Source organism: Felis catus, chromosome E2 (genome assembly GCF_018350175.1).
Source record: "Felis catus isolate Fca126 chromosome E2, F.catus_Fca126_mat1.0, whole genome shotgun sequence".
NCBI lineage: Eukaryota > Metazoa > Chordata > Mammalia > Carnivora > Felidae > Felis > Felis catus.
The window spans coordinates 50,027,451-50,041,801 of NC_058382.1; the positions used below are offsets into that span (position 1 = coordinate 50,027,451).

At 39.0% G+C, this 14,351-nt stretch overlaps 1 long non-coding RNA gene across 1 annotated transcript in view; it reads left to right on the forward strand.

Moving 5' to 3' along the window:
* Positions 1 to 276: 276 nt before the first annotated feature.
* LOC123382169 overlaps positions 277 to 14,351 on the forward strand; it is a 45,182-nt gene continuing 31,107 nt past the window's right edge. The window contains exons 1-2 of the long non-coding RNA XR_006590126.1: positions 277 to 2,406; positions 12,562 to 13,324. This is a non-coding gene — a long non-coding RNA (uncharacterized LOC123382169). The remainder of the gene's footprint in view (positions 2,407 to 12,561; positions 13,325 to 14,351) is intronic.

Genomic DNA, 14,351 nt, shown 5'->3' on the forward strand with positions numbered 1-14,351 from the left:
TATAGAATGGCAATCAAAAAGAATGAAATCTTGCCATTTGCAATGACATGGATGGAACTAGAGGGTATTATGCTAAGCGAAATTAGACAAATATCTATGATTTCACTCATTTGAGGACTTTAAGATACAAAACAGATGAACATAAGAAAAGGGAAGCAAAAATAATATAAAAACAGGGAGGGGGACAAAACATAAGAGACTCTTAAATAGGGAGAACAAACAGAGGGTTGCTGGAGGGGTTGTGGGAGGGGGGATGGGCTAAATGGATAAGGGGCATTAAGGAATCTATTCCTGAAATCGTTGTTACACTATATGCTAACTAACTTGCATGTAAAATTTAAAAAATAAATTAAAAACAAATAAAAAAACTGATCTTTATTCATCTCATAGACAATACAGGATAATAAAGGAATTTGTATACATCACTATGCCACAAGTTTGGTAATTTAGATAAAATGGAGCAATTGGGCAAAACTACCAACACTCAAACAAGAAGAGCTAGATAATCTGACTATGGTGATATCTATTAACAGTTTTGAATCAGTATTTAATAAAATTCCAAAGATAAAAGTGCTAGTACTATATGAATTCAGTGGTGAATTTTACTAAACATTTAAGGAAGATATGACACCAATTGTCTACAACCTCTTCCAGAAAAGAGAAGCAAAGAGAACACTTTCCAACACATCCTATGAGGCTAGAATTACACTAATCCCCCAAACCAGATAAAGACATCATAAAACAAATGGGAAACAACAGACCCACGTCTCTTCTGGACATACATGCAAAAAGTCCTCAGTAAAATATTAGTAAATTGGATCTAACAGCAAATAGGATTATGCATTGTGGCTAAGTAGGATCTATCCCTAATGTGCATGGTTAAAATCCAACAATATCAGAAGCTGGTGAAAATACAGACTCCCAGGAACTCTCATTCATTGATGGTGGGAATACAAAATGGCACAGCCTCTTTGGAAGATAGTTGGGTAGTTTCTAAGCATGGTCTTACCAGTAAACTTCTTGGTATTTACCCAACTGAGTTGACAACTTGTATCCATTAACACACTCAAAAAAACCCCGGAACATAAATGTTTATAGCAGTCTTATTCCTAATTGACCACCCTGGAAGCAGTCAAAATGTTTATCAATAGGGAATGGATGAACAAACTTTGGTATATCCATACAGTGAAATATTATTCAGGGACAAAAGAAAATGAACTATCAAACCACAAAAAGATATGGAAGACTCTTCAATGCATATTGCTAAGTGAAATAAACGAGTCTGAAAAGAATACACATTGTATTATTCCACTGTATGTCTTTCTGGAAAACTGTAGAGACATAGAAAAACATAGAGATAAAAAAGATCAGTGGTTACAGGGGTTGGAGGGGAGAGAGGAAGGATGAAATTGAGGCATAAGACAATGAAACTGTTCTATGTGATGCTATATTGGTGGGTGTATGAAATCTGTTAAAGTCTATAGAAATGTACAACTTTATTATAAGTGATGGGTTTTTATTCAATAATAATATACTCATACTGTTTAATTGATTTAGCAAATGTACTATACTAACCCAAGTTGTTAATAAAAGAGGAAACTCTGGGAGAGGGGAGTGTGTGGGAGCTTTGTATTATCTGCCTTGTTCTTCTGCAAATCTAAAACTGCTTTAAAAGTAAAGTCTATTAATTATAAAGGACAAAAATATTCAAAATAATAATATATGTTTAATTTCAGTTTGCCTGTAACATACTCAGAAATCCATGTCATTGAAACAAATTTCAGTTTTGGAATAATCAGATTGTCCAAAAGAGGGTGCCAAAGACTTATAAAGATCTCTTCTTTGGCTATGCAAAAGGAAGTTAAATAATAAAATAGACTTAATAGAACAAAAAGCAGAAGGCTGGAGCATAAGTCAACAGGCATGATACTTATCTACATCTTGCCTAAGACTTCTATCCTCCTTCCTTAAGATTCCGATCCATTATCTTTGTTCTTTGGTGCTACTGCTTTGCTGTGTATGAAGGTGTAATGTACCCTGATGATACTCAGCTATGATGTGGACTCCAAAGGGGCCTGCGGTAAGCTGGTTGTGACAATTACATTTGACTCTGTTTTGAACAACTATGGACATAGGCTTGTATAAATTGTCTTTAAATGGGAGTTTTGCAGATTTATGTTTTTTCCAACTTACAATATTTGCAGTGATATAAATTCTTCTTTTCACTTTTTGACAAAGCCTTTAAGAATTCAATCTTGAATTTCTCTGTTCCTAGCACCCTAAGTCATAGAGGCTATAATCTGCGACTAAGTATAAAGGCACCAACACAATTCATTCTTCAAGATACCTTTTGACAAGTAATTTTGTCGAGGACGGAATCTCCTTGTTAGGGTAATAATATCACAGGTAAACTCAGTTTCTTTTTTGTTATATTGCCTTTTTATATTTTCAAAACATCTTTACTTTCTGTTGTAAAAGTGTAAAACAACCTGATGTAAAATATACACTTGTAATATAATAAAATTAACAAAGTTTAAAGGGAAAACTTACTTAATCTTACTTGAAGAGATAAAACTACCCACAATTTGTTATGCAAAGTTCTTTAGAATGTAAAGAGCCTCCACTAACTATGTTCTCTGGTAATATACTTTCCATGCCTAATGATGAGTACTTTTCCTATATAACATCATTCCTTCTTCGCAATGGATGCCTGTGATTCCATTATATATATAATAATATTATATATATATAATATATATATATAGTATACCTTATTTGGTCAAGACTCTGTGCAATTTAGTTCTTTCTTTTGGTTTTGTGCTATGAAGAGTATTAATAAGAAATCTTATAAATACATATTTATATATTTGTTATCTCTGTTCATTTAATTCCAAGTCCAAATGTAAACATATTTACATTTTGATACATATTACCATCCACTGCCTGACCAGTTTTACAAATATAAAAATGCTCTCACTCACATGAGTATTCCTGTGGGTTTTCTTAGAGAGAGAACACTCACATCTAAGAATGAATAATTTTATTTATTTATTTACCTAAGTTTTTTTTATTGAAGTATAGTTGACATACGATGTTATATTAGTTTCGGGTGTACACCTTAGTGATTCAACAATTCGTTATATTATACAGTGCTCGCCACAATAAATGTAGTTACCATCTGTCACCAAACAGTGTTATTATAGTATTATTGACTATAGTCCTTATATTTTATCTCTGTGACTTTTTTATTTTGTAAGTACAAGTCCATACTTCTTAATCCCCCCCATCCTCCCTCCACCCCTGGCAACCATCAGTTTGGTCTCTGTATTTATAAGTCTGTTTTTGGGTTTTTTTTTTTTTTATTGGTTCATTTGTTTTGTTTCTTAGATTCCACATGTAAGTGAAATCATATGGTATTTGTTTTTCTCTCTCATTTATTTTGCTTAGCATAATACCCTCTAGTTCCATCCATTTTGTCACAATGGCAAGATCTTAGAATGAATCGTTTTAGTTCGTGCTGTCCAGGATGACAACATCCTAGGGCCAGACATCATTTGGAATAGCTTTTACTTCTTTTGGTATATGGTATAAAACAGTTCCCCCAGTATCACTGATCATTTGCATTCGATGTATTTCTGTTAAAAACATTTTTTTAACGTTTATTTATTATTGAGAGACAGAGAGGCACAGAGTGTGAGCAGGGGAGGGGACAGAGAGAGGGAGAGACACAGAATCCAAAGCAGGCTCCAGGCTCTGAGCTGTAAGCACAGAACCCGACGCGGGGCTCCAACTCACAAACTGTGAGATCATGACCTGAGCTGAAGTCGGTCGCCTAACCAACTGAACCACCCAGGCGCCCCAGATGTATTTCTGTTTTAAATGGAGATGTCCTTTGACTGACAGCTGGGCAGATCTCAGAGCCAGCTACAGGTTGAGGTTCAGCTCCGTTCTGGTGATGTGGTGATTTGAGTTATCTTAAGCTGTCTTTGGTGCTCTGTTAGTGGTCACATCTTTAATTTCAGGAGGGCTTTCTTCTCTGTAGGAAGGAAAACTGGAGTGATGGAATTATCCCTATTGGAATACATTTCCTCTCCATTCTTTTTAAAAAAATGTTTCTTGGGGCGCCTGGGTGGCGCAGTTGGTTGGGCGTCCGACTTCAGCCAGGTCACGATCTCGCGGTCCGTGAGTTCGAGCCCCGCGTCGGGCTCTGGGCTGATGGCTCAGAGCCTGGAGCCTGTTTCCGATTCTGTGTCTCCCTCTCTCTCTGCCCCTCCCCCGTTCATGCTCTGTCTCTCTCTGTCCCAAAAATAAATAAACGTTGAAAAAAAAAATTAAAAAAAAAATAAAAAATGTTTCTTTCCAGAAGAAAAAAATAGCATCATTATGATGGGGAGGGAAGTTTGGATAAAAGGACTATTCATTTGCTTATATTCCTTCTCAGAAGATGTGGCTGTAATAGTTTCCTAGTTATTTTCATATTTATTTTATTTTTTAAAGTTTATTTAAATGTTTTTATTTATTTAAACGTTTGTTTATTTATTTATTTATTTATTTATTTATTTATTTATTTATTTATTTATTTTTAAGTTTATCTTTTTAAAGGGGCAGAGAGAGAGAGAGTGAGAGAGAGAATCCCAAGCAGACTCCACACTGTCATTGCAGAGCCTGATGCAGGGTTTGAACTCATGAACTGTGAGATCATGACCTGAGCCAAAATCAAGCATCAGGTATCTTAACTAACTGAGCCACTCAGGTGACTCGTTTTCATATTTATTTTAGTGGGAAGAGGACTAGTACATATTTTGCCAAGTGAGAATATTGTAGCATACACACTCCCCCTCCTCAAAGTCTCCCCAAAACAACTATCAGTATCAACATCATTTTAACAAAAAAAATAGTAAGAATATTATTATCAACTCCATCATTTACTAGCTGTATGAGCTTGGTCAGCTTAATATCTCTTTTGTCTGTAAAATAAAGAAACCGAATATCAAAGGAGATACATATATATATATAATAAACATATTTAGTATATAAATTATACATTATTTATATATCTATAGAAATTATGTATAATATATGTGTTTATTAGATATATATGTGTGTGTGTGCATATATATATATATATATATGCCATGGCCTATGGTAAATGCTCAGTATGTGTTAGCATATTTAAATTTTTGTTATTATTAGTTATTCCATAGTAATTCAAACATTTTTTAATTTTTTTATTTTATTTTATTTTTTTAAATATGAAATTTATTGTCAAATTGGTTTCCATACAACACCCAGTGCTCATCCCAACATGTGCCCTTCTCAATGCCCATCACCCACTTTCCCCTCCCTCTCACCCCCCATCAACCCTCAGTTTATTCTCAGTTTTTAAGAGTCTCTTATGGTTTGCCTCCTTCCCTCTCTGTACCTTTTTTTTTCCCCTTCCCCTCTCCCATGGTCTTCTTTTAAGTTTCTCAGGATCCACATAAGAGTGAAAACATATGGTATCTGTCTTTCTCTGTATGGCTTATTTCACTTAGCATAACACTCTGCAGTTCCATGCACATTGCTACAAAAGGCCATATTTCATTCTTTCTCAGTGCCAAGTAGTATTCCGTTGTGTATATAAACCACAATTGCTTTATCCATTCATCAGTTGATGGACATTTAGGCTGTTTCCATAATTTGGCTATTGTTGAGAGTGCTGCTCTAAACATTGGGGTACAAATGCCCCTATGCATCAGCACTCCTGTATCCCTTGGGTAAATTCCTAGCAGTGCTATTGCTGGGTCATAGTGAGGACCGTTCACACTGTTTTCCAGAGCGGCTGCACCAGTTTGCATTCCCACCAACAGTGCAAGAGGGTTCCCGTTTCTCCACATCCTCGCCAGCATCTATAGTCTCCTGATTTGTTCATTTTAGCCACTCTGTCCGGTGTGAGGTGGTATCTGAGTGTGGTTTTGATTTGTATTTCCCTGATAAGGAGCGACGTTGAGCATCTTTTCATGTGCCTGTTGGCCATCCGGGTGTCTTCTTTAGAGAAGTGTCTATTCATGTTTTCTGCCCATTTCTTCACTGGATTATTTGTTTTTCAGGTGTGGAGTTTGGTGAGCTCTTTATAGATTTTGGATACTAGCCCCTTGTCCGATATGTCATTTGCAAATATCTTTTCCCATTCCATGGGTTGCCTTTTAGTTTTGTTGATTGTTTCCTTTGCAGTGCAGAAGCTTTTTATCTTCATGAGGTCCCAATAGTTCATTTTTGCTTTTAATTCCCTTGCCTTTGGAGATGTGTCAAGTAAGAAATTGCTGCGGCTGAGGTCAGAGAGATTTTTTCCTGCTTTCTCCTCTAGGGTTTTGATGGTTTCCTGTCTCACATTCAGGTCCTTTATCCATTTTGAGTTTATTTTTGTGAATGGTGTAAGAAAGTGGTCTAGTTTCATTCTTCTGCATGTTGCTGTCCAGCTCTCCCAGCACCATTTGCTAAAGAGACTGTCTTTTTTTCCATTGGATATTCTTTCCTGCTTTGTCAAAGATTAGTTGGCCATACGTTTGTGGGTCTAATTCTGGAGTTTCTATTCTATTCCATTGGTCCATGTGTCTGTTGTTGTGCCAATACCATGCTGTCTTGATGTTTTTTATTTTTGAGAGAGAGCGAGCGAGAGAGAGAGAGAGAGGGAGGGAGAGAGAGACAGATGGAGCATGAGCGGGGGAGGGGCAGAGAGAGGAGACACAGAATCTGAAGCAGGTTCCAGGCTCTGAGCTGTCAGCACAGAGCCCGAAGTGGGGCTCGAACTTCGTGAGATCAGGAAGTCGGCCACTTAACCGACTGAACCACCCAGGTGCCCCTGATATTTTTAAATAAATTTATTTTTAAGGAAAGTCCACTTCTTGTATTTATTTTTCTTAGTTCAGGTTCTCCCCAAAGCAGACCCTGAGATGTGAAGTAGGGCAGCCAAGGGGACACTGGTAGGACACTGGTAGGAAGGGAAGAATGGAAGGGAACCAACTGAAAGGTGAGCCCTGAGGCCAGATGCCATATGGCCTACTGGAGCATTATCCACAAGGGATCTCTGGGAAACCGCAAAGCACATACTTCTGAATTGACTAGGAAATAGGCTATGAAGCTGTGGTATGTGTAGAACTCTTGGTAGTCGTTTGTTGAGGACTCTTCCTTGGGCCGCTCCTTCCTCAGCACTTCCAGCCTGCCATGCAGATGTGCAGACACGTACCTCAGGTACCACCCTGCAGATACAGGCAGTGGGAAGCCATGGACTCCTGCAAACCTGGCCTTCGACATTTCTTAGGAGCTGCTGGGGAAAGCTGTGAGCGTCTTCTTCCCTTTTCTCATGGGTGGGACGGTGGATTAATTAGGTTGTACCAAATTCTGCATTTTATACAAACCACATTCAATTCTAAATAGGATCTAATTAGCCCATTGGAATAAAAAAAATATGTGGTTCTGGACCACAAGCCAAATCACGTGTTTTATTTTTTATTTCTTTTCAATTTTTTGGTTATGAAAGTTTCAAGCATGTATAAAGATGGAATAGTACAGTGATCAGCCACATATGCATCACCCTGGTTCAAAAATTGTGTGTCAAAAATAAATTCACCCATATCTCACAGCACTCCCTATGGATTAATTTTAAATAAATTATATTTTGTTTATAAGCATTTCAGTGTATATAAAATATAAAAGTAATTTCATTATTATGCTGAAATTATTAACAATAGTTAATACAATCAAGGGCTTAGTCCTTGTATGAATTTTCCTGTCTTTTCTTTTCTTTTCTCTCCCTCCCTTACTTCCTCCACCCTTTCTTTCCTCCCTCCCTCCCTTTCTTCCTCCCCCTTTCTTTCTTTCTTTCTTTCTTTTCTTTCTTTCTTTCTTTCTTTCTTTCTTTTCTTTCTTTCTTTCTTTCTTTCTTTCTTTCTTTCTTCTCTTCCTCCCTTCTTCCCTCCTTTTCTTTCTTTCTCCCTTTCTTTTTCCTTTTCTTTCTTTCTTTCTTTCTTTCTTTCTTTCTTTCTTTCTTTTCCTTCCCTTCCTTCCTTTTCTTTCTTTCTTCTCTTTCTTCTTTCCTTCCTTTCTCCCTCCATCCCTCCCTTCCCCCTCTCCCTCCCTCCTTCCTTTATTCCTCCCTCCTTTTCTTTCTTTCTCTCTTTCTTTCTTTCTTTCTTTCTTTCTTTCTTTCTTTCTTTCTTTCTTTCTCTTCTTTCTTTCTTTCTTTCTTTTCTTTCTTTCTTTCTTTCTTTCTTTCTTTCTTCTCTTTCTTCTTTCCTTCCTTTCTCCCTCCCTCCCTTCCTTCCTCCTCTCCCTCCCTCCCTCCTTTCATCCTCCCTCCTTTTCTTTCTTTCTTTCTTTCTTTCTTTCTTTCTTTCTTTCTTTCTTTCTTTCTTTCTTTCTTTCTTTCTTTCTTTCTTTCTTTTTTCTTTCTTTCTTTCTTTCTTTCTTTCTTTCTTTCTTTCTTTCTTTCTTTCTTTCTTTCTTTTCTTTCCCTTCCTTTTCTTTCTCTTCTCTTCTCTTCTCTTCTCTTCTCTTCTCTTCTCTTCTCTTCTCTTCTCTTCTCTTCTCCTCTCCTCTCCTCTCCTCTCCTCTCCTCTCCTCTCCTCTCCTCTCCTCTCCTCTCCTCTCCTCTCCTCTCCTCTCCTCTCTTTTCTCTTCCCTTCCTTCCTTCCTTCCTTCCTTCCTTCCTTCCTTCCTTCCTTCCTTCCTTCCTTCCTTCCTTCCTCCTCCCTCCCTCCCTCCCTCCCTCCTTCCTTCTGCCCCCCCTTCCCTCTCTCCCTCACTCCCTCCTTTCCTTCCTTCCTTCCTTCCTTCCTTCCTTCCTTCCTTCCTTCCTTCCTTCCACTGGGGAAAAATAATAAGGACCTAAACTGCTCCTTATTACACTTGGTTGATACAGTTTTTAAGTCTCTCTGAATCCATAGATTCCACCCTTTTCTTTTTTTTTTTTTTGTTTTGTTTTAATTAATTTACTCATTGGTGCTATACCTTCTTCTGGATCATCTTCATGCTCTGCCTCAGTTTTCACTGGAGGTCAACTGGAGAACATAAATATCTTCTCTCATTTCATTAGATTAATGGCATGCCCATTTCAGGTTCTATTTCAATAGAATACTAAACACTGAAATACCTGGACCCCTGTGCTCTGAAGTGATAAGGTGAGATGCTGTGATGGAATGAGTAATGAGATTGAAAATAGGAAAGAAAAAACTGAATGAAGTTGACTACATGGCCTTGGAGAAAACAGTCGACTTTTCTCTATTATCAAAATTATCAAATACCAAATGTTGCTAATATTAACATCAGAATACCATTAACAAACCTCTTGACAGATCTTGGCCTTGTCTCCAGAGAGCTTTATCTCAGAGATCACAAAAACAGTCTAATTTAACTATTAATAGATATTAAAAATAATGCACTAATTGCATAAAATAAATTCAAATACAAAATATAAATGGTTGTATTATAATTAGTGGGCAGGAATGTTCACTGATCAGCTATTGACACTCTAATTAAAAACCTTAATATATGGGTCCCTGGGTGGCTCAGTTGGTTGAGCATCCAATTGTTGGTTTTGCAGGTCATGATCTCACGGTTCATGAGTTTGAGCCCTGCTTTGGGCTCCACGCTAACAGTACGCAGCCTGCTTGGGATTCTCTCTCTCTCTCTCTCTCTCTCTCTCTCTCTCTCTCTCTCTGCCTCTCTCCCCCTCTCAAAATAAATAACTAAACTTAAAAAAAACCTTGTTTGGTTGGTTCAAAAATATAACCAGAGCTTACAATCATTGTTATGTGCATCAGTATGTCTACGCACATTTTTAAAAATTGTTTATTTTTGAGAGAGAGACAGAGCGTGAGCAGAGTAGGGGCAGAGAGAGAGGGAGACACAGAATCCAAAGCAGGCTACAGGCTCTGAGCTGTCAGCACAGAGCTCGACGCAGGGCTCAAACTCATGAGCCGTGAGATCATGACCTGAGCCGAAGTCGGACGCTCAACCGACTGAGCCACCCAGACACCCCATGTTTATGCACATTTTATGAACAAATCACAAATACTGTATGTTTTGAGAATTTTTAGTGATCCTTTTAGATTGCTCATGTCTGGTAACAGACACTAGCATGTTGATTGGTTATGCTGTTTGTCTCTCAAATACTTAAAAAAACTGCACACACACAAATCAGTTTTCACTGTACATAACAAGCTGTTGTAACACACTGTTAATACATATTTTTCTCAAGCTCTAAGAGCTGTCTTATACTCTCACCCAACGTGAGCCAGCCCATATTTTTCTGTTTTATTTCTGTGACCATGAGTAGTGCAACGCTCTTGGCTTATGAGTGCCCTACTACTCTATACAGATGATGTGGTTTTCAACTGATGTTAAGAGCTGTTTACTACGCAGTGACCTTCTTTCTACAATTTATTTTGTGTTCTCATGAACATTTTTTACCTATAAAGGCAGGAAGGTAAGTTCCTTGAGGAAACTTGCCTCAAAGGAACAAAGGATGTCTTCGTGCAAATGCAGTAGAATGTGACAACCAAAACAGAAATTAGGGACCACTGGCAATCTTCGTGGAGGTCATAATAAACATCACTGCAACCTAAAGGGATTAGGTCACAATTTGGACAGGCACCTGGAGAAATTTGTGGCAAGAGGTGTGCTGTGATTCCAGGAAACTCGGGTCAGTCTTGGCTAATGGTCCACCCCAGGAATGTGTCTCCACGGGAGGAAGTAAGTATCATTGTGGGGCTGGGACAGGAGCTGGGCCAGGCGACAGCTTGGCATAGCCCGATGCCCATTCTGGCCTTTCCCATTTAATCTCTATAAAGAAGGAAACATGGCCCTCCAGGAGGCCTGTAATGAGTGTGTTTACAGACGAGAATTGAGTGACAACAGTCTCCCCTCCCCAAGAAGAAGCGCTGAGAGAGATGATTTTACAGTATTTCCTCTCATCAAAGTAACACAGGCTTGTCTCTCGCTTCCTGACACAGAAAATTGCATTTTGTCACCCATTTGTCAGTTCTTAGAGATTTTAAGATAATTAAAGAACATTACAGCAGGTGACAGCTGTTGCTGAATGCCGCGTTGCTGGTTCTTCTGCTTGTTGGATGCCCATGAATCTCGGATGATGATAGCTTGGTGCTCCAGGTTTAATTAGCTGGTTGTTTTGAATCTGTCTGGGCTCTCAGGTGTGGGGTGAGCAGCAGGCTTGCAGCTTGTTGAAGCTGAGCTGTGCTCATCACTGACTGGAGGACCTGGGTCTGACCAACTCCTAGAAAGGCCCGGTGGAGGTGCCTTGACCTTTATCAGACAAGGACACCGAGGGGACATGGATGCCGTTTCTAGGTGAGGCTATGGAGATCATCAAATGCTGTTTGGTTTCCCATAGTTCTTGCACCAGACCATGCTTTTGACTTTGAAACTTATTTTCTGAGTAAATTTCTTTCAAAGCCATCTCTTTTTATTATACAACATGGCAATCATATCCCATTTGGTTTTATATCTAAGTTAGTTTACCAAAAATTCCCTGACATGCAGGAAAGAGATCTAAATGGTCTCAACTCGGGCTTTCAGTAGTATAGAATATTTTGTTTCTTCTCCTGTAGGACTTGAATGCTATCACGCTACATCAGAGAAACGACGAACCCTGCGGGAAGCCCCATGCTTCCTTTCTCTTTCATTCTCCCCAGGTGGGAGTGAGGGTCTCTATGTTTTAACAATTTGTTCTTAAAAAACAAATATTAAAAAATCCACATGAGTTTGACTCTCTAAGTTGTATTTGTTTTCAAACTAATCTTAAAACATAAAAGGGGCATCTCAGGAATAATTAAATAAAATCATACTTGGGGCGCCTGGGTGGCTCAGTCACTTGAGCATCCAACTCTTGATTTCGGCTCAGGTCATGATCTCAGGGTCATGGGATTGAGTCCTGAGCCAGACTCTGCACTGAGTGTGGAGTCTGCTTAAGACTCCCTCTCTCTCTCCCTCCGCTTCTCTCCCCTGCTCATGTGTGTTCTCTCTCAAATAAATAAATAAATAAATAAATAAATAAATATTCTTAAAAATTTTTTTTATTTATTATTTTGAGACAGAGAAGGGGAGGGGAAAGGGCAGAGAGAGAAGTGGGAGAGAGAATCTGAAGTGGGCTCTGTGCTGACAGCAGAGAGCCTGATGTGGGGCTTGAACTCACTAGCTGTGAGATCATGACCTGTGTCGAAGCTGGATGCTTAACTGGCTGAGCCACCTAGGTGGCCCAAATAAACATCATTCTTAACCATGTAAAAGGTTCATAGAAATGCATCAGTTTCTGTTTTAGAACCAGAATGAAAGCCTTTTACTTATAGTCCTGTAGACCAAACACATTCTTCTAGACCTTTTTGTACACGATGTTATGCTCTTCTTTTTTTGAAAAAAATTTTATTAAAAAAGTTTTTAAAAAATGTTTATTTATCTTTGAGAGACAGAGTGAGACAGAGCATGAGCAGGGGAGGGCCAGAGAGAGAGGGAGACACAGAATCAGAAGCATATGCCCTTAATTTCTTTCTCCTTTTTTGTGCACAGGTCAAACTCCTGCTCATTTTTCAGGTTGTGGCACAGAGGTCACTTTTTCTTTGAAGACTTTTTTCAACGTCTATTTATTTTTGGGACAGAGAGAGACAGAGCATGAATGGGGGAGGGGCAGAGAGAGAGGGAGACACAGAATCGGAAACAGGCTCCAGGCTCTGAGCCATCAGCCCAGAGCCCGACGCGGGGCTCGAACTCACGGACCGCGAGATCGTGACCTGGCTGAAGTCGGACGCTCAACCGACTGTGCCACCCAGGCGCCCCTGAAGACTTTTTTGAATCCACCTAGCACAGCTTGGCCCCTCTTCCTTCGGTTCTGCTTCCTCTGCTCTTAGCATGCACGTGAATTGAGTATTGAAACAGTATCTGCAGTTTACTGTCTACATTAACATGACTTTATTATTCCATTGCCTTTGACATAACTTCAATCTTTCATGAGACTCCTTCCCAGGAAGATACAGCTTTTAAAAAACGTTTTCATTCCAAGGTCTTCCAGATAGTTCTGTCAGCTCATTAATAGAAACCATCTGTGGACAGTTTACATCAGACTCTGAAATCCCTCACCTCAACACTCTTGCATTGCTGTGCCCACTAATTCTAAGCCATTACATCGTGATTCCTACTCAGTAGTAATCAAGCCTCCACACTGAAAGACCTGCCTTAAATCGGACTTCAAAATCTCAGAAAATATCCTGACTTTGTCCTTCCCTCTCCAGGACATTACTAAGACTCTGCTGACCCAGTGTTCTCTGTCACCATGGTAAGTAATTAACTATGCTTTGTTTTATCAGTAGATGCTTTGGTGATAATTTGGGGAACCTGCACTTGAGACCATCCTTGCCCAAGTTACTATGTCTGGTACTTGATTGTGGTTCTCTCTTTTCAGTACTCTGTACTCCCCTGCCTGTACTGGAGTCGTATGTTTAACAAAGAGCATGGGAAAGAAAGAAGCACCTTTTGGCAAAATGGACTTTGTGAAATGGAGAGGGAGTTGATATCTTGATGCATAAAAAACATCTTGCTTGACTAGACTCAAACTTGACTGGTGCTTTTCTAAGTCTTCCCTGCCCGAGTTTTAATGACCCCCATGTTCTAGCTTTGGTTCATCCATCTAACTGTATTTCCTGCACATTCTTCACTCCAAAGAGCCATTCTTCCCCTTGGTCCATGCTTTTATGTACCCATAGGTATTCATGTGTTCTGTTTCCTGTGCTAGGAATACTTTCCCCCTTACATTATGCTAATAAACCTTACCTCACATTTAAGGCTGAATTAGTTCCAAATTCTCTATGAACGCTTTACCATCTTCTTCACTACATTCTTTTCTCTCTTTTCTTTTTTTTTTTTTTTAAATTTTTTTTCAACGTTTTTTATTTATTTTTGGGACAGAGAGAGACAGAGCATGAACGGGGGAGGGGCAGAGAGAGAGGGAGACACAGAATCGGAAACAGGCTCCAGGCTCTGAGCCATCAGCCCAGAGCCCGACGCGGGGCTCGAACCCACGGACCGCGAGATCGTGACCTGGCTGAAGTCGGATGCTTAACCGACTGCACCACCCAGGCGCCCCCTCTCTTTTCTTTTAATCTTTATTAATACTTGTGTAGTTAGCACTTACTATTGTTTTGTGCTATTTTCCCATGATTGATATTTATTGAAGTTATTTTTGAAATCTTTAATTTAGGCACAAGACACTATCTTCATCCATTCACTTATTTACCTAATGTTTTAGAAACCTGCTTTTGGTAATGTACTGTGATAGATCCTGGGGGTGCAGCAATGATTAAAAC